Source organism: Haliaeetus albicilla, chromosome 14 (assembly GCF_947461875.1).
Source record: "Haliaeetus albicilla chromosome 14, bHalAlb1.1, whole genome shotgun sequence".
NCBI lineage: Eukaryota > Metazoa > Chordata > Aves > Accipitriformes > Accipitridae > Haliaeetus > Haliaeetus albicilla.
The window spans coordinates 20180857-20206341 of record NC_091496.1 but is presented as its reverse complement, the minus strand read 5'-3'; the positions used below and the strand labels follow the sequence as shown (position 1 = coordinate 20206341).

General features: G+C 38.6%; 1 long non-coding RNA gene across 1 annotated transcript in view; it reads right to left on the bottom strand.

Annotated features, from left to right (window-relative positions):
• Positions 1-5364: 5364 nt before the first annotated feature.
• Positions 5365-25485, bottom strand: part of LOC138688968 (uncharacterized) — a 33564-nt gene continuing 13443 nt past the window's right edge. Inside the window, exon 4 of the long non-coding RNA XR_011327764.1 lies at positions 5365-6752. This is a non-coding gene — a long non-coding RNA (uncharacterized lncRNA). The remainder of the gene's footprint in view (positions 6753-25485) is intronic.

Below are 25485 nucleotides of genomic sequence, written 5' to 3'. Positions count from 1 at the left end.
ATATAGAGTGGAATAGCACAAGGGAGGATATGACTTTAGAATGGGACTGGACAGAAATCAGAGAGTTATGTGACAGGTAAACTAAGGGATGATCAGAAAAGAAACAAGGTTTTATGGTGATGTAAGCAATGTCCTAAAAATAAAACATTTTATCTTAGTATTCATTAGACTTTATAAGATTGAGGTGTATGGAAGAGAAAAGGTGTGGCTGGTTGACTGTGGCTGGATGCCAGGTGCCCGCCAAGCTGGTCTATCACTCCACTCCCCATCCTCACCTGGAAAATATGATGAAAGGCTCATGGGTCAAGATAAGGACAGGGACAGATCACTCACCAGTTACTGGCACAGGCAAAACAGACTTGACTCAGGGAAATTAATTTAATTTATTGCCAATCAAAAGTCAGAGTAGGATAATGAGAAATAAAAACAAATCTTAAAACACCCTTCCCTCACCCCTCCCTTCTTTCCAGGCTCAACTTCACTCCCAATTTCTCTGCCCCATCCTTCCAGATGTTGCAGGGGAACAGGGGATGGGTGTTGGGGTCAGATCCTCACACCTTGTCTCTGCTGCTCCTTCCTCCTCAGGGGGAGGACTCCTCACTCTTCCCCTGCTCCACTGTGGGGTCCCTCCCACAGGAGACAGTCCTCCACGAACTTCTCCAGCATGGGTCCCTTCCACAGGCTGCAGTCCTCCAGGCACAGACTGCTCCAGCGTGGGTCGCCCATGGGGTCACAAGTCCTGCCAGAAAACCTGCTCCAGAGTGGGCTTCTCTCTCCATAGGGCCACAGGTCCTGCCAGGAGCCTGCTCCAGCACGGACTTCCCACGTGGTCACAGCCTCTTTTGGGCACTCACCTGCTCCGGTGTGGGGTCCTCCACAGGCTGCAGGTGGATATCATCTGCTCCACTGTGGACCTCCGTGCGCTGCCAGGGGGCAGCCTGCCTCACCATGGTCTTCCCCATGGGCTGCAGGGGAATCTCTGCTCCGGTGCCTGGAGCACCTTCTCCCCTCCTTCACTGACCTTGGGGTCTGCAGGGCTGTTTCTCTCACATATTCTCACTCCTCTCTCCCAGCTGCTGTTGTGCAGCAGGTTTTTTTTCCCTTCTTAAATATGTTATCCCAGAAGCACTACCTCTGTCACTGATGGGCTCAGCTTTGGCCAGCAGTGGGTCCATCCTAAAGCCAGCTGGCATTGGCTCTGTTGGACATGGAAGCCTGTGACGTCTTCTCACAGAAGCCACCCCTGTAGCCCTCTGCTACCAAAACCTTGCCACACAAATCCAATACAAAAGTGTATGAAAAAAACCAAATATGAAGTGGAAGGGAAACTCACCTCTAGAGAAAGAAATATTCAGAGGTCCATATTCTTATGGGATGCAGGAGAGGGGAAAGAAGATAAAGAGATTTCAGTCTGTCCCAGACTTCTGAAACAACTAGTACATGGAATTGCAGACACAGTTAAGTGTTCTTAATTAATCAAACATGTCAAAAGTCATATAATTTAAAAAGATAATATTACCTAGCAATTGCTAATGCAACACTTCACATTAATAATGGGGGATGTATTTAGCCACTATAGGCTTGTTAATCTGACCTCAGCCACATGAAAGACTTTAGAACAAATGATAATAAAAAATCATTATGCTTTCTAAGAGAATAGAAATATGTGCTGAAATTGATAACAAAAAGATTCAGGCTTTATTCAAGATCTGGTATATCATACAGGAAAACAATGATCATTTTCAGGGCTATAGAAATAAGATGACTCAAGTACCATGTGGTTAGGAATATTGGATACTTATTAGTCTCCAAAACTTATGATTTGACTTTACTGGCTGAAAAGGACTTTGGAGAAGATCTTAATATAATAGTTGATAACAAGCTAAATATGAGGTTCCAAAGTGTTAAACTGTTAAAGTGAAAAGCAGAATCTCAGAATATATTGGTGTCGTGACCCAACCAGCACGCTACCCTGGGTAGTGTGGGAGGTCATGGAAAGCTCGAAATCCCCTTGGAGCAGATTAAGGCGAAACGATGCCAAACGACCAATCAAATTGTTTATTGAGCACAAACAAGCAAAACCGAAACAATCATGCAGTAACTCAAGAAATTGCTGTCTGCCAAGCGAGTCACAAAATTGAAGGGAAAGGGGAGGGGAGAAGTTTGCCTGATTTTACCAAAATGATTCAACATGAAACTTCTTAAACTCTGTGGATGAACTATTCAGATGACTAACAACATCAAACTATGTACACAAAGTGAGATAAATGAGGCAAGAAAGAGAAAGAGCAAAATAAGGTGCTGGCCACCAGGAGAAAAGGAAGAACAAGGTAGAAAAGAGGGAGAAAGAGAGAGAGAGACAGAGGTAAAAGGTATCACCACCCTAGGATCCAGCAATGTTCTGTTAGTCCTGTTGATTGCTGGTGTCCTGGTCTTCTTGTCTGCGTGGCGGGGGGTCTCCCTGGGTGTCGACCTGGTGATGGAAGTCGGGCTGGTGGTGGAGGTCGGAGGTCTCCTGGTGTGCTCCCCAATTCTGTTCCCAATGGTGCCCTTTTATGCAGTCCAAGTCCCCAAAATCTCCGCCCAGTTCTAACTTGAGTAGTCAAGGTAATGGAGATCCATGCGACGATTGTGTGGTGTCTCCAGTCCAATGCGCATGTCTCCGCGACTACCCACCGAAACTTTGTTACACCTGTGCCGTCGAGATTGTGACAGATTGTGCCAGGCTGTGGGTATCGTTGTTGGGGTACAGGCAGACTGCAGGGCTCTGCTCTGTCCTTGTGGTTTCCTTTATGCCAAGAAATGTTTATACAGTCTTGTGGTTTCCTCCGTACCAAGAAATATTTAAGACAAATGTCTGGCACCTGTCCCTTACGATAGGAAATGGTATTTCTAGCAGATATAGGAAGATGTATGCTCCATCACACCTGACGGTAGCAAAACCTCATGTGGAATGGTGTGCTCAGTTATGGGTACCCGTTTGCAAGAGGGCAAACTCAAACTGGAATATCATTTATTAAAAACACTGGAATGGAAAGGTGGAGTTATGGGAGTCAGAAGAATTTGAATTTTAAATCAAATAAGGATAAGAGGAACACGACTGTTTATGATTATATCAAAGCAGGTACAAACTGGGAAGAGAGAAAAGCTAGAAGATTATCCAAGTTCAGGAACAGTTCATATGTAATCAAGTTGGATTAGCTTGAGTAAATTTTGATGGTATTTGTAAGACAATTCCTTAACAGAGGTTCTGGAACAGCCTTTAAGTTAGAGGAAGGGATGGGTACATGACATGCTAATTCGAGAGACCTTCCTAAATTTATAACAGGGACTGTGTCAAAAAGTCATTTCAGCACAAAAATATGTGATTGGAAAGAACATAGCTTCCAGCCTTATATTCCACTACAAATGTTCTAAAGAAACTGGATGTACTCAGAATTTCTGAATCTCTGCATGGTGGAAAAAACTTCCAATTGAAAGGAGTAAGGCATTTCCCCCCCCGCTCCTTTTAAGATTGCTCTATGCTGGGTAATGGACTTACTGCCTACTATCTTTTGGGTCAACTGGTATAGATGTGTATTTTGGATTTGAACATTCCCAGGTTTAGTCCTCTTGATGGCAGAGGTAAGGTGTTAAACTTGACATAGAAGTTAAGAAAAGCAAATGTCACTTCTACCTTTGATAAGAGCAAAAGGAAGATCCAGGTTTCTACAGGCCAGGCAGCCTCGAATAAATCCCTGGGAACGTGATGAAGCAACTAAACCTGGAAACCATTACCAGGCACATGAAAAGCAAGAAGGTGATTAGGAGTAGTCAGCATACATTTGCAAAGGGTAAATCACGCTTAACCAACCTGACAGCCTCTTACAGAAAGAGGACAAGGCAGGCCAGGAGTCAGTGGTCACAAATTAAACCACATTAAATTCCATGTGAAAACAAGAAAAAACTTCTTTACTGTGAGGGTCGTCAAACACTAGAATAGGTTACCCAGAGAGGTTGTGGAGTTTCCATCCTTGGAGCCAGCATGGGCTTATGAAAGGCAGGTCCTGCTTGACCAACCAGATCTCCTTCTATGACCAGGTGACCCGCCTAGTGGATGAGGAGAAGGCTGTGGATGTTATCTTCCTTGACTTCAGCAAGGCCTTTGACACTATCTCTCATGGCATACTCCTTGAGAAACTGGCAACTCATGGCTTAGACAAGTGTACTCTTTGCTGGGTGAAAAACTGGCTGGATGACTGAGCCCAAAGGATTGTGGTGAACGGAGTTAAATCCAGTTGGTGGATGGTCACAAGTGGTGCTCCCCAGGGCTCACTATTGGGGCCAGTTCTGTTTAATATCTTTATCAATGATCTGGACAAGGACATTGAGTGCACCCTCAGTAAGTTTGCAGATGACACTAAGGTGGGCAGGAGTGTTGATCTCCTCGAGGGTAGGAAGGTTCTACAGAGGGATATGGACAGGCTGGAATGATGGGCTAAGGCCAGTTGTATGAAGTTCAACAAGGCCAAGTGCTGAGTCCTCCACTTGGGTCACAACAACCCAATGCAACGCTACAGGCTGGGGGAAGAGTGGCTGGAAAGGTGTCTGGTGGAAAAGGACCTGGGGGTGCTGGCTGACAGCCGGCTGAATATGAGCCAGCAGTGTGCCGAGGTGGCCAAGAAGGCCAATAGCATCCTGGCCTGTATCAGAAATAGTGTGGCCAGCAGGAGCAGGGAGGTGATTGTCCCCCTGTACTCAGCACTGGTGAGGCCGCACCTCGAGTCCTGTGTTCAGTTTTGGGCCCCTCACTACAGGAAAGACATTGAGGTGTTGGAGCGTGTCCAGAGAAGGGCAGCAAAGCTGGTGAAGGGCCTGGAGCACAAGTCTTATGAGGAGCAGCTGAGGGAGCTGGGGTTGTTTAGCCTAGAGAAGAGGAGGCTGAGGGGAGACCTTATCGCTCTCTGCAACTACCTGAAGGGGGGTTGTAGTGAGGTGGGTGCTGGTCTCTTCTGTCAGGTGGCTGGAGATAGGACAAGAGGAAATGGCCTTAAGTTGTGCCAGGGGAGGTTTAGATTGGATATTAGGAAAAATTTCTTTACTGAAAGGGTTGTCAGGCATTGGAACAGGCTGCCCAGGGAAGTGGTGGTGTCACCATCCCTGGAGGTGTTCAAAAAATGCATAGATGAGGCACTTCAGGACATGGGGTAGTGGGCATGGTGGTGTTGGGTTGACAGTTGGACTCGATGATCTTGGAGGTCTTTTCCAATCTAAATGATTCTATGATTCCCCCTCAAAAAGATTATTAAAAAAAAATAATTATACATTAATAGAGGACAGTTACATGAAAGCTTTTCTTAGAAAAAAAAATACTTTTCCATTTTTTAGGAAAATGGGAACGTCAAAACAATATGTTTTGACTTTTCTTTTTAAAATTTCCATGTTACCATAAAATCTTTACATTTTATTCCTGAAAGAATTGGAAAGTGTTCTGTTGACTTTTTTAAGATTTTTTTTTTAATCATCTTCTTTATTAACAAACTGGAAAGATATATTCACAAATCCAATAGTAAATGAGACAGGGAATCACATAATGATCCACGAGTTTGATCAACCAAACACATTGAAAAAAATTCAATACTATTTCTGTTTGCCAGTAAAGCTAGAAAATGTATCAAACTTTTATGTAGATATAGATAGAGAGATATATATGAAAAATATCAAACTTTTCACTGACGCTTAGTAATGGCAGTGGCCTTACCCTTCTTTATACATATTCTGTGATACATGGACACTGCTAAAACCTCATTCCTATAAATGAAGTGACTGGTAATATGAGTTATAAAACTGTGAATACCCTGAAGAATCAGACAGATCGAGGGATAAGTGATGGGAGCACCTGGGAATGGAAGCTCACTGCAGACTTTTGACAGTTTAGGGCTTAGTCCGCATTCTTTAATTTTCCATCTGCAAATGGTGATACCAAGTCTGCATGCCTTCACAAGGCACATGAAAAAGAAAATAATCTATTATCTCTGTGATATGATAATGACTCTCCTAGTAAGGTGCATAAGGAAATGTATAATTTTTATTCAGTGCAGGGCTTAGAGGTTGTGCAGTAAATAAGGCAATAATTTAATTAAAAGGGTAAAAAAGGACATTGATTAGTTGTGACCCATGAAGAAAGCAGCATCCACCCTATGTATTGATTGAGGAAAGGGTCTAATGTTAAAAAAACCCAAAACACGAAAGTGGTCAGTCATGTAATTAAAGATTGCATCATCATACCTGTACACAAAGGCAAAATTGTGGGTGTTTTTATGATTATTTTTCAAATATAATTTCCTTCAACCTAAACATTAATTTTCATAATATTAAGGAAAAAAGAAATGGAAGATCATATTTGTCAAGAGGTAGACTCCTGCTTTTTTACTGTGGCAGAAATAATTCACTCATGGGCCTTCAAAGTCTGAGAAAGGCAAAGGCTAAAGATAGGTGTATTTCTGAAGAAGTTCAGACCACAAGTCATTTGCTCCTCCCTTCCTTTGAATCAGTAATGAAGTATCAACTCTGGCACAAAGTCATGAGACACACTGGTTTGTAGCTCAGTCTGAACATGATGAAAGACTGAAAAGAGGCTTTGGTTGGTCATGTTTTGGGAAGCGGGGTGGTTATGGAGGTGGCTTTCAGCTATGTTGTGTGTTCTTTGAAGACCAAGCCCTGCCAGCTGGCACACACACAGCATTGTAGTCTCTCTTATTCCATGACTCCATCTGCAGTGAAAGATGATAATCGAAGTTTGAATTCACAGAGCAAGGTAAAAGCCACATTAACATTATATGAGATAGCTGTGAAAGAACATGAGTCGAGGCCAATTGTGTATTCCACCTGTGGTGCGGGACTCAGCAGGTTTCCTGTGCTCATGATAAGCTTTAGTGGCAGGAATCCAAAAGAGATCCTTCAAGTCTGTGATGCTGAGCATTACAAAGCCTGAGCTATGGCACTCAGCTCTGCCAATAAAGTACACAGTAGTGACTGACATCCAAAGAAACCTAGACAAAAAACACAAAGGACTTAGGCATCTACTAGATTAGAATTTAGTACTCCCACAACAGGGAGTTTACTCTGGAAGCTGTGGGTGCCAAAGATTTTACAAACATAAGCAAACGATGCAGCACTTTTCTGAAAGATACTCTATTATTTCACCTCAGCTAAATGGTAGTTGGATGACAGAGCCTCAAGGTATTTCATACACATACTGACAATAGGTGGAAAACTTCCAATTCCTTGCTTTTATTAGTAGAGCCACATTTAGGAATAATTTCTGTAATTTTAAAACCAGAAACAGTTAACACAGTATTTTCCAGTCTTTTCATTGAAGATTTTAAACACAAAAACCCCCAACAGCACTCCTTTCTTGAAGATAAGCATGCATTGCTCTGCAGATACCTTGACCAGAGTTTAATTTTTGTTGTTACTTGTAGTCTTATTGAGGTAGCTATCTGCAGGTTGGTCCTGCGAACCTTTGTAATGTGTCTGCTCTTGGTCCAAATATGTCATGTATATTCTATTCAGATCTCAAACATTGTTTTAAATCGTATTTCCAGGGAAATTCTTGTTTCTCTCACCTGGACTTTCATTCAAAATTTCATACTGAAGGTGATGCTACATTTGTTAAACTGTTGCTGTGGTAGAAGAGGGGATTTATTATGATCCTTGGCTTCTACTCACTCACCCTTACAAGCCTGGCATAAAAGGGAGCTGCTGAGATGAGCAGGACAGACTATACACAAATCCGGTTTCATCTGCTGCTTATAAGTAGCAGAGTAATGTGGATTCCAGTTCCAGAAGAGGATTATGATAGAAATTGGGTATCAACATCAGAAATAGTAATTTTGACCTTTGTTTTCAAGGAACTGAAGAGTCAACTGGAAGCCCACCTGTATGTTATGAAATTACTTACATTAAAGCACTGAGCAGGAAAGATTAATAGGACCAAGTTAAGTAGTATGAATGGTATAAATGACTAAGAAGGTACATAATAATAATGGTTAAGCATCGTACTCAGACTATTTAACTAGGCACTTATAGCATTCATGTTCAAGAAAACTGTAAGCAGTTCAGACCACCTGCTCTTCAGATTTTCTAAGAGTTGCAGTAATCCATTTAGACAGTGAAAACATTATTTCAATAATATTAAGCTTAAAAAAAAAAAAAGGAAAAAAAAGACAAAAAACCTCTCTTAAATCACAGACTGAAAGGAAGACAAAGTAAATGTCTATACTTATAGAATTGCCCAGGGTCATTTTAGATGCAAGAGAACTATATTTGGCAGGAAACCTTTTGTAGAGGAAGGGTTAACACAAGATAATGCAATTCTTTTAGTGATGTTCTATTGTAGTTGCAAGACTAGTTGCTTGGAAGAATCACAACAGGGGAAATCAGGAAAAGAAAATCTGTCTCAGCTGAACTGCACTTGCTGATTCCAGGCCAACAGGTCAGCCAGATAAATAGGAAATGTCTAGAAGAATGGAAGGAAATAAATAGATTACAGACAAGTTTCTTGTCTTAAAAGCTTTTTTTCTTTTTATTTGAAATACTCTTGAGTGTTTTCTTGAGTGCTTTCTTGAACACACTTCTCCTAAGCCAGTTTAATGAACTAGTTGCAGTGGTGCCTTTCATTGTGTCACAAGAAACCTGGCTTCAAACAGCTCTCCCACCATGCAGTTTTGGGGATTTCAGAGAAATATAGAAGCAGCACAGCCAGCTTCGTTTATAGACAGGGAAGCAATACATCTTGCACTTCCTTCTGCACCTTATTGATATGCAGAATTTATTGCCTTGTTCTATTCTCTTTTCAATTCTTTCACTGCAAAATTAAACTCCAAGAAGAAAATCAACCCATGTTAGTAGCACAGAACATTATGATTTTGATTATGATGCCAGACGGGAGACAGAAATAATAAATAATATTCTTACCTCACTCAGGTTTAGACACAAACAAGAAAAGACAATGTCTTTTTATTATTTCATAGATAGCATGTTAAGGTTCACATATATCTTATATACTCTCATGCCACAAAACCCATTTTTTTTCTTTCAGTCTGAAATGGACACCTTAATCTAACATTTTGATGTCACTTCTCCTTATGGTGATTCATCTGATGATGCCTTTTGTCATAACAAATCTAACTTGTGATCCCCAGACTGCAGAAATGCTTATAGAAAAGCCATTGTCTGGAAATCTTTCCTAAGAAAATTATTTTACATAGGTTATTTTAAAATAATTATTTCTGGAAAAAAATAATATTTTTTTTAGAAAAGAACTGGGGAAAAGGCAAACAGCATTCAGTATGAATTGTTGTACAGATAAAGATGAAGAGTGTAGTAGCACTCCTAATTGTATTTCAGTTTATTTAAATGGGGATAAGTCACCTAACTTGCTTAGGAATTTTTGCTTAAAGCACTAGTCATTGATCTGCTTCTTTAGGCACCTGTATATATCCCTGAAAATCTGTTCTAAAAATTCAGTGGAGACTTATTACTAGTGGTCTTTCACAGCTGCTGAGGTTGTGTAATGCCTTTCGACTACAGCAGTATTGACTAGCACTGAAAGGTATAATAGTTTTATCCTGGTTCAAAATGGAATGTTCTTTTATCTATCTATCTATCTATCTATCTACACCTATGATTCTATGATTACAGAATTCTGACCAGGGTTGTGTGTTTTTTTGTTTTGGTTCCTCTCATTTCACCATTCTTTTAGCCATTACCAACAGAGCAGATCTTGTTAATTACTTCATGCAGACAGGTAAAGCCATTAAAATAAGGAGTCAGTGCTAATGTTTTTGTCTTTTGTTCAAAGAAAAACAAAACTTGAAAATAGAAATATCAAAACCATCTAAAGCTTTTTTTGTGGGGAACTGGAAGTTAAACTGATAAAAGGCTATAGGTAGACCTACAGATGCTTACCAGAAGAATGCCACATAATGCAAGCACTACAGAAGACATCTAAGTTCTCCTATTCAGTGCATTGGGAGAGCTTAGCATCACAGAGTAATGTTGACCAGTCACCAGTTTATTAAATGGCAAACAGGCTAAATCCAGTGATAGACTGTACTGTGATCACAGATCCAAAACATAGCATCATAAGAGCTGCTATGAAGAGAATTAGCTCTGTTCCAGCTAAAACCAACACACTCTTGTACAGTCAGACCTGAGCATCTCATCTTCCATATATAAACTTTCCACAAACATAGAGCTAGTTCTGAAGGTAGGACCTTCAGAAACCTCACAGAGAAAAATGCAGTGTCTGATGAAGTTTATGTGTGGTTGTTGTTTAAACCCAGCCAGCAACTAAGCCCCACACAGCCATTCGCTCATTCCCCCCCAGGTGGGATGGGGAGAGAATTGGAAGGGTAAAAGTGAGAAAACTCGTGGGTTGAGATAAAGACAGTTTAATAGGTAAAGCAAAACCCACACACGCAAGCAAAGCAAACCAAGGAATTCATCCCCCACTTCCCATGGGCAGGCAGGTGTTCAGCCATCTCCAGGACAGCAGGGCTCCATCACGCCTGACGGTGACTTGGGAAGACAAACGCCATCACTCCGAATGTTCCCCCCCCCCTTCTTCTTCCCCCAGCTTTATATGGGCAGCATGACGTCCTATGGTCTGGAATATCCCTCTGGTCAGCTGGGGTCGGCTGTCCCGGCTGTGTCCCCTCCCAACTCCTTGTGCCCCCCCAGCCTCCTGCTGGTGGGGTGGGGTGAGGAGCAGAAAAGCCCTTGGCTCTGGGTAAGCACTGCTCAGCAGTAACGAAAACATCCCTGTGTTATCAACACTGTTTTCAGCACAAATCCAAAACATAGCCCCATACTAGCTACTATGGAGTAAATTAACTCTATCCCAGCCAAAACCAGGATGGTGGTATATATCTAAACTCTGTAAGGAGTAGTGGTACCACCCTCATAAGAGCTTAGATGTGCCTGGCTTTCACTAAGTGTTATGCTAATGAGACAGTTCTGCATTTCTGAACAGGCTTTCAAAATACTGTGGTCCTTTCAAAAATCTTTGCTTTGCTCTTGAACCTTCACCTTTCTCACTTAGATCCTTGAACCTATTAAAGGATTATTTTCTTAAATGGGAATTACAAGGTCAGTTTCTACCCTCTTCCTCACACGTAACCTCCAGAAAACTATGCGTGCTGTCGCATTCATCCTTGTAAATCACCCAGTCCACAGCCATGCCTCACCTGGTGTACACAGGAAATCTAGTGTGTCTAAAATGTCAGGAGATACTGGTATAGGTAATCTCAGTATTTCTAAATTATACCAGGTGAACAGTATCTGTTATTGAAAATATTCTACCTGTAAAGTATTTATCCATTTTAGGAAGCAATCCACATGCTGGGTGGCTGCCTCAGGTAACTGATGAGAACACTACTGTATTTCCAGCTTAAGCAAAGAGCAGATTTTATTTCTTTGCAGCACAAGCATGTTCATTGTGTCTGCCAGCTGATGCAGTGATCTAATGCATTTGTTTTCAGCAGTAAAAACAAAGATTCAGAATCTACTTATGCTGTGAATGAACTGGTGATCACATTGTTTTCTAAAAGGTACTTATTCATATATTCCAACTATTCTCTAGTTTGTCATATACAGAAATTTTTGTTGCATAAAACATAATGAAAAGGCTGCTAGGAGTGCTATATATTAGAAAGCTGTGCAGTGAAAGAATTGGACAAGGGAGTTTGTGTGCAACTTCCCATCTTTATGCATAGATCGATCCAGCTATTTAAAACATTTAAAAATTACATTAACAAGCTTGCATTGTCAAATTTTAATGTAAAATGACTAACTGAAGTTATATAGATGTAAAAAAACGTGCGTAGAAGGCTCTCTTGAATTATAAAGAAGCTCTGCTTCACAGAGCGTTTCACGGGGACATGACCGGATAAATATAGTAAGTTTGAGAACTTTTAAAACATGGCTTTCTATCAGCAGGTTTTGCAGAGGCAAGACATCCAGATGGCACTCGAAAAACACAATGATGAATCAAGCCTTTAGAATGCAATATTCATCACATTATCAGATATAGCAAGTTTTGCCAACACCTGGTAATCAACAAATTATTCTTGCAGTAGAGCCATTAAATGGACTAAATAGAAACTGTGGGATACCTGTTAACAAGGTCTTCAGCTGAGGAGAACGTCTGGTTTTCTTTTCTTCCAAGGTTTATAAATCACAGCACACAAAATCACTAGAATATTAATTCTGAAAGAAAATGCTTAAAAAGCATTATTTAATAGAATAATTTACTGAAGAGGAAATAAAACTTCAGGGGAAAAAAAGTGGTTATTACGAGAAAGTGTTTCAGGTGAATAATTCTGAACACACAAATAGTAAGTAAGTAAGTGCTCAGTCCTTGCTGGCTTACATTTATATTCCCTGAAAAGATGTTCCTTATACTTTTAAAATGTCCTTATTATTTTTTCTATTGTAATCTATATGAACACAATAGTTCATGACAGCATTTCTATTAAACGCAAAACTAATGAAGCTTTGGTACTGATATGAAAATTGTTTTTACAGTTCTCAACTCTTGTGTCATATAAAAGAGTTTAAATTCATATTTTAATCTACCACCATTGTAATTTTGTTTCAAAAACTAACTGAATATTATTTAGACCTCTTTTTATGGAATGTTATTTAAAATATTGTGAAAGCTCTCTAGTTACTAAACATAATTTAGGAAAATACCCTATGTTTAAATATAACAGCATATTTCAGATCAGACTGATCAGTTTATTGTAGTCACACAGTATATAGAAGAATACTTGGGGAGAAAACTACTGGATGTTGTGGATTTTCTCAGTGTCTCATAATTGGATGTGAATTTCAGCTCTCAGAACTTTATCAAGATACCAATTTTCCATTACAGAAAAATAATTGCTGCTGTTGATTAATAAGTTGCACCTTAGTTGCTAGACAGAGTACAGACAGATATTTGATTTCCATCGTATGAGTCTACCTAGATCCCATTTCAAGAGGAGACCATCAGAGCAGGGTGACCTCCCATCAGGGTAGATACAATCTGAAGCATTCTGTACGTCAGTGTTAGAAAGCAAGTGACTCCCTGCAAGCTTCTCGATAGTGTCTCGAAGTCTAGCATATCCTCTGAACAGACCAAACATAAAAGAAATATAGTAAGAGGCAAAGGAGGAACTCTCAGCGTGTGTACAGTATAGTTATCTTTTGGGGAAAGAACATAGGAATTCTATTTATTCATACCTATTGACCCAGGCCAAATAGTTTTACACCTTTAAAAAATATTTAAGTACTCCAGCTACAATGGTTACAATTAATCACATGATTCAACACTTACATGATTGAAGCTTTTATACCTCTGTATAAAAGGAAAGATACTCTCCTTAGTGTGGTATTCAATTGTAGCCTCTAGTAGAACCTTCAGCCTTCGTTTTAGTTCCTGAGTGTATGTTTTATCATAGTTTCTCTCCTTGTAAGAATTCCCAGCAGGGATACACAAGTCCCAACTGATTTGCATTACTGGCATTGATGAAAAGCTATCAGTGTTTATCATAACCATATTTCCTTCATATTTCAGCTATAGAAACAATAATGACAGAAATTATAGAAAAAGTCATGGTGACCTACAGTCAAAATTTGTTTTATCTTTTTCCTCTGCTTTTTATTAGACATTAGTTAATCCAGTTAGACACTGTTTATCCAACTTGTTGACAGCTTTGTAGAATGCTTGTTCCGCTACTCTCTAAACAACCAAAATGACATTTTTTTCAATACTGTTTTTCAGTTGTGGGATACCTTTTCTTCCACAGTTATAGTCAGGTTCTCTGAAAGTCAACATGCCCATTTGTACCAAGTAATATTAGGAATCTAAATATTAGGAGGCCTAAATTAGGGATATATTACAGGTTTTCTTTATAGCCCCTGTAGAAAAATGAATTATTTCAGAAGAAAATTCAGAGCACCTGGACTACAGTAAATTTTTAAATCACCGTCTCCCTCTAGTCATTCACTATTCAGGGAAATTTTTGAAACTGACACCTAAACATGGACCTAAAGCTCATGATATACTTGCAGCCCCAGAGAAGCGTTGCGCGAAAAGATGTCATCTCATGGTCTGCCCAACTTAAAACCACCACCAACAACAAAACAACCCCAGCTAGGCAATTCCAAGAAGATAAAGATGTGATTGTGCTTTCCTTTCAGTATCCTTCCAGCTGGCTGGCGGAAATGGAGTATGCATATTCTTTTACTAATGCAGCTTTCCACTTACTTTAAATTGATTTACTTGAAGAAGAGAATCAACTATTTTGTTTCTTATTAAACCAGATTTAATTAACACTTCTGAATTCTTCTGTTCCATTTATGTCCAGTCACCCATCCCTCTTTCTTGGCAACAGCTTTCTCAGTGGAGGGAAGACTACAGATCTTGTCAAATCTTTTGCCGCTAAGGCCTTTTGTGCAAATTGTGGGACATGAATCTTGAATGTGAAGTAGAAGGAATACTCTATTACACATAATACAAAGGTGTGTTATTCCATACCTCTCTGTTAATCTGAGGTTTTCTTAATTTGCTTTTTAAATTAATGTAATTGTTTTGAGGACTGTTTTGTTCTCCATAAACTAAACATCCAGTCCCTTAATATGTCAACAGCCATTAGGTTTCTATTTCTCTTCCTTTCAATTAAACATGCTGTAACTGAAGTCGGTTGAGTAAGTCACATACTTAAATTTCATCCTATCTATAGGTGGTTTAGTTTAAGACAGAAACCCTTTATAGACAATTAGTTCATGTTATCTTTGAACAAAAGAAGTCAACCTCTAAATGCCAGTTCTCTCAACTGATTATTAAAGGAATTTAAATGAAAAGCTAAGGAAAAATATCAAAATTTCTGAGGTTTAAGACTACAAAAATTGTATTCCACCCTAAAGCTTTTTGATAGAGCTTGAGCTAAAAAAAAGAAATAATAAAATCATCAATATACTAAGAAAGAACAATAATCAGATACTGTCAAATAATATCATCATAAGGAGCCCTCATATATCTTACTTCAGTTATTTAATTCAACTTTATAAATTCAGCTCAAGGTAGCATATTAGAAACAGAATAGACCTATGTGCTTTCATGTACACTGTTATGATTAGAACATTAGGCACACAGAATTTTTCTTCTTGACAGGAGACATATAGGATTATTTTAAGTAGTCTAGAAGAAATATTTTCCTTTACAAAAGAGTAAGAAAAGCTATCGTGTGTATAGATAACATAAAGACCAGATGTAGAATTCCACCTAGGTGCTTCTAACTCTCTCCTGGTAATTGTAATAACAAAAAAATTAGACATATAAATAATTTATTCTGAATCAGTAACAGTGACAAAAATTTTGCCACCAACTTCAAATGAGCTACATAACACATCCTATAGGAATGAAATGATGTTTGATTTATGTAGCTGCACAGGAAATTTAGAGAGATTACTAATTCTCAAGATGTTAACTAATATTTTTCAACGTTAAGAATTCCCTACTTCCATCCTATTGTACTACTGCTCAACTAGAAGAATTTAATCTCCCTCTGCAGCATCTGGTGCTAACTGTTGGTAGACAGAATATTGGACTGGTAGAGCATTGTTTTGTTCTGCTGTAGCCACCTATATGTTTAGGTACCGTTCCCTAAAATACACAAGTAATCAATTCAAGAAAACAGTTTAAGAAAAAGATTACTGCATTTCTAACTGAAATGGACTTACTGTAAAAAGACAGTTTAAGTAAGTGTTTATACGCTCTGTTGCCTTCTAGTCCCTAATCTGACTGAGAAGTGAGAATGGCCCGATGTATTATTCAAATAAAGAGAGCAGGTACGATAACAAATGATACTGCAGCATGTTTAATTTGTTTCTGTGAATCATTAAAATCACAATATAGCACCTGGTGTTCATTTCAATCAGGACTGAAAATCCACCACCTACCCTCTTTGCCATTTCAGTTATACAGTCCACTGACTCTTAAATTTTAGAAGATCAATCACTGAGGTATTGATTTAAAAGAGGTATAAAAATCAAAGCTGAATGAACACATCTGACTTGTTCATAATGCATGGTCAGCTTTGGGGAAGAGAAATTGTGAAATAACGTGGTGGTGGAGAAACAGTTGGACTGTGACTTGAATAAAGCAGATTACGCTGGCAACAAATCAATGATAGAGCAGAGCGTTCCATTTCACGCGTTTTGCAATAGACAGATGAAGAAAGGTACTGTGGATGATACAGTCCCATCAACATTCCATTTTCTAAGCTGGGCAGGAGAATAAAAATGCATGCAGGCTCCGAAAGAAAATTACATTTTTAGATATGGAGCTGCAATAGTTATCTATCTTCAAAACCAAGTTTTGTTTGGAATTCTACACTGCTGCCCACTACATTTGATGAAGATGTATTTTCACAGCAGGAACACTGTAAAAGTAGTAAAATAGTTGCCAGAATTAATTGCCTACAGATAATAAGAAATGACCTGCTTCACTAGCAGGCTACATTTCTTTGTTAAACTGGAAAAAAGTCAGGCTGATTTTTCTTTATTATATTCCCTCTCTTCTTTCTTTACTGCCACCCTTCTGCTCTAAAATTTTGTACCAAGATAAGCTTTGGGTAGGATTTTATGCAGAAAGTAAGAGATGAGTTGGAAATGAGGCAATAAAACCTGAACATAACAGCTTAGAACACATGATCCGTTCTTGCCCTAAAGACAGCTTCATCTATTCCAGCTCCACAAGTGTGGTGAAATGAGAAAAAGAAGAACTTGTGTGTTTTGACAGAAAGAAGAAAAAGAAAAAGGTTTGGTCTGATTTAAGTTTGTGGCTGCCCCTTTAAAACAGCTGTATATGAAGTAAATAAAAATGTAGGCATATGACTAAGAGCACATCTGCTCTAAGTGATATAAATTTAGTATTTAAAGCATAATAATAGAGAATAGAGAGACAAGGAATTCTGTGTGTTGATTTTTTTTTTTTTTTTAATAAAACAAGCTTTCTTGCATGGCCTAGTGTATTGCAGAGAAATTAGCAATAATATATTACTAGCTAACATGTGCCAAATAGTTTGAGAACTGTTTAACAGTTAGCTTTTTAAAGGGAAGAGCTGACTTATTTGTTTTCTTGTTTTACTTTGGTAAATGAAAAAAGTCTCTATAAAATTTGTAAGATAAAAAGTATTTTCGATCTTGAACAAAGGAGTAAAACACTCTCATGAAATCTTGTGTACTCCAAGGATTTACTTAAAATAGAGTGTGAGCATACGAGAAGCCTTTACTTAAAAAATGAATCTGAGGTGAGCTTGCAGAATCTCTGCGAAAACATACTTTAGAGATGAAGTGAGGAGTGACAAAAATATACAAAGAATAAACAACTAAAGAAATCTTGGTGTTGGGGGGTTGGGTTTTTTTCTGTTTGTTTGTTTTTGTGTGTGTGTGTTTCTATTTTTCCCTCAAGCAAGAGGAAAGAAGGAAAATTTCTTAATTAATAGAAATAATGGATAGGAATGGAGAGCTTGGCACACAATCTAATTTTATTCTGACCCAAAGGTAGCAACATCTGGAGAATATCTTTAGTATCAGAGACATTTCCTCTCAGACTTACAACCTTGGACATGAAAGGAAAAATCCTCAACTGGCATGAAGTTCCACTTCAGCTAAAATGATGGGAATTAGGCCTGTAACATTCATTGTCTGTTTTAAAAAGCTTGGTCATCAGTATTTGTCCCTGATTCTAGAAAATATCACAGTGATTTTTGTCCTTAGGAGAATACAAACGAGGAGTTTAAAACTTTGTTAGGTTTTACTACTTGGTTTTGGCAATAACTTCCGATTTACAGTGTCTATAACAAGAATAAAATAAGAACTCCCACTAAATCATAGGCATTTTTACTTAACACATTTCTACATAATATGGGGGGAAAAAAGTTCACTTCTGAGCAATGTATGTATCAGATACTATAACTTAAAGTTCTTTCAGTTCAGGAATTTAAGTTGTACTTCTCTAAACTGAGATTTCACAAAGGGAAATCAAGAGGCTATTCCTGTAAAATCAAGGCTTTTCAGTTCAAATGGAAGAGAAATCCCAAAGTCAAAGATCATTCCTTGAGACTTTTCTATTGCAGCTCTGCTACAGAGCATGAATAATCTCTGCTCTGAACATAACTACTATCACAAAGCAGTATTATACAGTAAGACAATCTCTCAAGGTAGTATAAATGGTTTTTAGAATAATCATACAGTCATGTAATTAGAAAGAAGCGTGCTTATTGCCGCCCTGGTCATGTTGCTGATTATTTTTTTTTTTTTAGATATAATTTGTCAAACCTTTCAGGTTTTACATTCTTCAGCAGGGATGGGTATTTCTCTTATAAAACAGCTAATGGATTTCCAATGGTGCATAAATTAAAAAAAAAAAAAAAAAAAGGACAAGTGAATTTAAAAAGTGTAACATCTGAATTGCCGAAGTCAAACATTCAAAAAATTTAGGAAATGGAAAACTTAAAATCTACTACTTAAAAAAAAATGAAAAGCAAAACCCCCAAACCCCACCCAAGACCTCTGGATTGTATTCTGTTCACAAGTAGTGAGGAGAGAGATTTAGGGAAACTGCAGCTCTTTACTAAAATCAACTGGCAAATGCATGTTCCCTGTCACGTGACGGAACATGCCTGTGTGATTGCAAAGTACCACTCCCTCTCTTCTCAGTCCAAGACCTGAGATCATACCTTCAGACTTTCACTCCAGTAGTTCCAAAATCTCTCTTCCTTGCTGATCAATGACACATCAGTAGTTTGGATGACACAGAGAACAGCTACTTATTAAATATATTTTTTGTTTTCATTATCAGAATTTTGTTCACCCAAATACTATATCCAGTGCAGAATTATTTGTTCCCTTAATGGCTTTTCCAGTTCTTATTTCTTGGCAAACACCTTTGTATGATTTTTTGCAGTACTTTCCTGGAGATCAGGATTCTCAAAGTATTTAATAGCACTTCTTACACTCACAGCAGATTTCCCATCACTGTAACTTCCCATTATGAGTTCACACAACCTGTGCAAATTACGTGGAAGTCTCAACTAGTGTGAGAACAGCTTCTGTTACTGCACACTCCTGGATAAGCTTCCGAGTTGCTACATGCCAGGAACAGGAAGATGCCTGTTTTTGTCGAAGCTTACAAAATAATAAATAAATAAATATGAAAGTAGCCTGAGGCAGCTCATATGGTTGAAGATTGGCAAAACTACAAGCAACTGAAAACAGGATTTTGTAATGGGAAAGTGTCAGACAAACATAACTGTAGGCGTCACTACCTGGGTCACCCACAAGAATAAGAACATAAATGAAAGCTGTTACTTCAACTTCCATCTAGAAATCATTCCCTGGTGAATAATATTATATAACACTGCTTATTATTTTTTCTTCACATGGAACTCAGTATAACAATCTGGCTGATATAGCCTGTGTTATTAAATTTGACAGTTTGCAAGGGCTGTCAATGAGCAAGCCCTATACTTGCTCACAACTGCATACTGGAATCTGAAACAGGGCATAAGCAGCCTCAACCTGAGAAGTGTGGGTTACACAGCCATGAAGTGCTAATCATACTTTGCTAGCGTGTGGGAAAATGTGCTGTTCTTCAGCAAGCCTTTGTGGCTATAATGTCTTTCCTTCCCCCTCCTTCTATAAATTATGACCTATATATTGTTCTGTGAGAACTAGTTAAGGCACAAGAAATTCTAGACCTGCTTTTCCTGTGAACTGTGTAAACCCTAGGTGAATACAGCAAAAGAGGGAAAATTTCTGTGTTGGCCCTGTAGGATATTTGAAAGTAATAACATTGATACTGTGATAGAGGTGTTATTTTTACATTTGGACTGTTGTCATGCTTTTTAATAGTAAATATGACCATTGTGGACTTTTGATTAGCTAATTAAATAAAAATGAACATCAGGGAAGAGATAATAATGTTCTTATAGCAGTTCTGAAATTCTCTTTATCATTTCCATCTTGTTCCACCAGGTAACTCCTTCCCCATCATTGCAACAATTTCCACCGTACTCATGTACTGCACATCTTTTTTTTCCCCAGGTACGTCCTAATACTATCACTTCCGTAGTTTACACCCTATTCATTGGTTACATCTACATGAAGCATATTTAAAAATGAAGATGTGGTGCACTGCAACTTTTTTTTACTATCTAGTTTTTTTACTATTAAAGTAACATTTGTCTTATTTCTTACATGTAGAAAAAATGATAAATACTTAAATACCTTCAAGTGATATTTTAATGGAGCTAATTTTGGAAATATACACAAAGATAATCCTACACTCAAAAGGCTTGATCCAAAAATCAGTTTGCTCATTTATCTATTATTCCTTTTGTGTATTCTCTAATTTGTATCTGATCTATTTACTTTTACTGGTGTGAATGACTACCTGACATTCAGGGCAGCACAGAAAAAGGGTAAATATATGCTGTTCAGAAGGGCTTTAGCCGTTAGCAAATGGTTTCTCCTTGCTTTTCCTGCTGACAGGAGGAGTAGCAACGTCAACAGTAGGGAAAAGAGTGCTAAGAATAGAACTGAAGTCATTACAACTCATACTTCTCAAACTTCTAAATGAAAAATGGATTGACTGTATTGGAATTCAATGCAGTACCTAAATAACATGTAACTACTTCGAATTTCAATGATATCTTTGTTGGGGGCATGAAGGTGCAAACATTTATCACATGGACAAGAAGAGTTAATCTTTGGAAGAAAAAAACAAATTTTCAGGAGTTCATATTTCTAAGCAAGGTACTCTAACCACTGTGTGATTGAGAGACAAGTGCAAAAGAGAGAGGGAAATGTACTTGGGAAGCAGGAGCAGACTGAACGAGACCAGAGGAAAATGTAAAAGTGAGAGAGGTTTGAGGAGGAGAAAAGAAAAATCCATGGACTGGCGAGATAGAAATAGTTGAGGTTTCAGATAAGAAAGGCCTTGTACCATAACTCTCTGTATCACATTTGTTGAACTCTTAAGCTCCTATTTTCCACAGCCGAATCTGCCCAAACAAAAGATAGGGGAGTGAGGGGCAGGAGTGCAAAAGAGTCAGGAGGCAATCAAAGAAGTTAAGAAAACAGTATTTTTTAAAATCTCAACCTGTTCTGGATTTGCCACCTTGAACATTTTCCTGAAGACAGGTGGCTAAGTCCTTTCCTCCACTAGATAAGACAGATGTTATTTCTACCAAAACCCAGCTAAACAGGAGGTTGTCATGCAAGATCTCAGCAGTGAGAACATTCAGCCCCTACAGCCTTCAAAACTTACTGCTCCATACAGTGCTGAACAATCCAGCTACTCTCTACCCCGCACTAAAAAGACCTCAGCAGAAGAGAGGATTCAGTCCAATGTCTATGCTGAACGGTTAGTGGCCAGAGACTCACGAGATGTGGGAGCCTAGAAAACTGACTTCTGGCAATAGAAGGGAGGCTCCTTCTTTGCTGATTTGCATCAGAGAAACAGATATACACATTGGCACTGAGAGGCAGCAGTGGGTAGTAGGGGCTGGGACTCCCTTCTGCAGGGAGTGGAGACACCCACCTTCTTGTCTGACTTGTTGTTTCATGAGGTTTGTTGCTTACTAGGTCTCAGATCCCAGAAGGTGTGGAGGGACTGCTGAAGCCCTTCTTGACCTCAGACTATGTGTCTTTGCTATTCTTTCACATGGGCACCAAAGACACTGCTCCGAGTGCATCGAGTGACTACAGAGCCCTGGGGGCTGGGCAAAGGGCATCAGAGCCCAAATACATTTTCCTCTAGTCTGTTGGAATGAGGAGAAAGGCTCATGTAAGAGCACATGCCTCTTGAAGGTCCATACGTGTCTGACACTGTAGACAGCACTTTGTTTTTTATGACCACAAGACAGTTTATGAGGATTTGGGAGTAGTGGGAAGAGATAGGATACACTCAATTAAGTGAGGAAAGAAAGTCTGTGCCAACGCACTTACTGTACTAAGTGAGAATGGCATCAGATTGGGTTCTGTGGGGGATGGTGACCAGAGGCTGAAGTTGAGGCAGGGAAGGCAGTGAGAAAGTGTGTGGAAGAACAGTGTGATGGACACAGCTCTTGTGTTTCCCTTCTGAAGGCAGCATGATGGGGTGTCTAGCTCAAATGCCTGCACACAACGCATGCAGCATGGGGAACAAATAGGAATTAGAAGTCTGCGCACAGTGGCAGAGCTATAATCTTACTGTATTTACAGAGACATGTTGGAATAGCTGGCATGGCTGGAGTGCTGCAACGGGCAGATAGAGGGATGGGTCCTGGCCAGCGAGGCCCCAGCCCTGCCAGCCGTGCTACCGTGCTTGGCTCCTGGCTCCCTGTCCTGTAGGGAGCAACACCTGTCTTGGTGGCTCTCTGACAGACATTGGCATCAACACGATGGAAGGGTAAAGATGCAAAAAAAGGAAGGACAAGAAAGGGCAGAGTGATGAAGAATGAGATGTTGGTATGGTGAGAGAATAGGGAAAGAAGGCAAGAGTGAAAAGAGGAAAGTTTCAGAAAAAGACAAACAGAAGGAAGCAACAGAAGTTTTGATGAGTTGAATTAGCACATCCCTATGAAGGTAAGGAGCTGTTCTGTTAACAAACTGCTGATTTGAGGATAGAGCAGCAAGGCTAGAAGCTGGAGATATGGCAGCTAGTGAACACCTCATTTTTATCTTTAAAAAAATGTGGCTGAATGGAAAAGTCAGTTTTATGCACTCTTAAATATAATTTCTTATATAAATAAAAATAAAATTTGAATTTACATCTGTGTCTATTACTTTTAATTTATGCTCAAACTTCCTTTTTGTATCAGCTGTGAACCTATAGTTCTCTACTTCTCATATGGGAGCAAGTTAGTAATTTATCTTTTTTTTGGTATTGTGTAAGAGGATACGATAGTGTTAGATCCTGTCTAAATGAAAAGATGTTTTTAAAACCGCTCCATGTTTTTTATTTGTAAGATACATAAACTAAGCAGATATTCAGGATGCCGAATTATTATACACAGACTTGCAGCAATATTTGATTATGAATCTTTGCCACTACAAATCAAATTCCTCTACAGATAGCCATGTGTGTTTTTGCAAATGTATAGTCTGCCTTGACTTAATAATCACAGAGGCATTATTTCTTTATCCAGAATTTCAAGTTGTGTATATTTATTCTGAAAAGGCAAGAACTGTACAAGGCATCTAGCTTAGACTATTTGAAAGGTATCAACTGTTTAAATGACATTTTCACCTTCAGCAAATACATCTTTGCCTGCTAGAAATGGTGATGCTATCATGCTGCAGGCAATCTATGATACAGTCATGTCACAAATAGGTGTCAACTCTCATTACATTCTCAAGTATAAATTCCACTTATCAGTTCCCACATAGTTGCAGATGTTTTAACAATCCCATTTTACCATGATTGCACCAAGGCTCAACCTCAAATGCTTTATGATATATTTGTAGGAGCTACTGTAGATGCACCAGATTTGGGAGCATTATGTGTAGTTGGTAGCCACACGGGAATTTTTATTTCCAAAAAGTATTGAATATACTAGCAATTTATTGTCCAGCTACCTTGACAAAGAAGAGAAGTAATTTGTAATCTTCCATTACTTGTTTCTTCACAGTCTGGTTTACAGCATTACAATGAAATTACTTGTTATTTGAAACTCAGACCTAACTTCGTATTCTGAAATATTTTTTCAGGAAAATACATCAGTCAACTCATGCTCTGATGATTAGTAAAGTTCTTGGGTTTTGGTATTAGCCAAAACCAATATGACTTATTAGAAATGGGTTTTTAAAATAAATCTTTTGAAAATTAATAATTATGACACGGGTTTTGAACATACAACTTTTAAAATCAGAACCACATTGCTATGAGAAAAGTCACCATCTGTTAAAGACATTCATGCTACCTTTCTGTTTCCTATATGCATTTATTGCTGGTGCAAAGCTAGCTTCTGCTTTTCTTAGCTAAATGAATTTTGAGAACTCCTCAGTGCTGTAATACACTACTACATAGAAACAAGCCAATGACCCACTATGGTTCTAAAATGTCTTACTTTACTGCTGTTGTATGCTAATTTTATAGAGTTAAGTACTATCTAACACCTGACAATTGCAAACCAGCTACTAATATATAAAATACTGAAAATAAGCATAATATCTAGTAGTTATCAGAGACAATTTTAGAAAAATAAATGTTGCCTTTAGTTAGTGGGATAGCACTCTACTGAGTGCTACGTAATTATACTGGTGTAAAAGAGGGAATAAAGAGCAAATCTGAAGAAGACAGACAGCCTTTTACCACATAGGCCATAGTTTGTTCTTCTAGCAGTCACGTTGCAGGGCCATTCTGTTTCATGCTAACTTATCTGCAAAAACATTTTCAGCTCAATATTTTGCATTTCTGTCTTTCTAGGCATTGTGTATTTATCTTGTTATTGTTCTAGTCTTTAACTCTGTAGTTAATAAAATACACTGAATATTACAGTATGCTCACTTTAGAGCTTAACTTTATTACTAACTCAAATTTTAATAATCTAAAGTGGATGGGAGGGGAGAGAGGAAGTCTAACTTAAATGTCTACTTTCCCTAGAAAGTCAACAGAGAGAAAAGCAAACTTCTGAATAGTGGAAGAGTTTGCCTAAGACAGTTGTGTGCCTGTTCTATAGGGAGGTAGAGAATCAATAGGAAGTGATAAATACCATTCTTCCCATAGGATGTGACTTGCTTGGCTCTCCCCTGAACAAAGTCTACTGTAGCCATTTTCTATCTCTTGCTTAATAATCTAATAGTGGGGTCACATGAAATGTCCTAGGATTTTCTTAGTCTGAGGTGACTGAATGCACCTTTTCCACATATCAGACAAATATAAAAAAACAAAACCAAAAGCAAAGAGGAAAACAGGTATCTTTGATCGGTGCATCCTCTTCTGAACCACAGTGTAGCCACTCAAGCTAGAATCTTAGGTTGAAAGGGCAGCAGAAAAAAAGATTTTTAAAAAATGTGGATTTTTAGCTTTTTGGGGTGCAAACCTCACATTTGGATGGTGCTAAGACTTCAGTTTAGCTCCAGCTAAATCTGTAGGCATTTCATATTTTATCTTGACTGGATCAAAAGAAAAATGATATTTGGAATAAGAAGCAGAACCCCTGCTTGGCCTGAAGGTACTACCCATCTACTCAGATGTTTCTGTCTTGCCTTTTTATTGCCCCTGCCCCAGCACATACATAGGGACACACAAAGCAGTCCAAAATGGCATTAATCCTTTTCACTATCTACAAGAACCAGAGGGGAAAAAAGGTCACTTTAACAGTATGACTCTTCGTAGGTAGTAAAGAAGCTTGAGTGTAGTAAAAAGTGTGTCTTCTCTTTCAAGACAGTAAATGAGACCTCCAG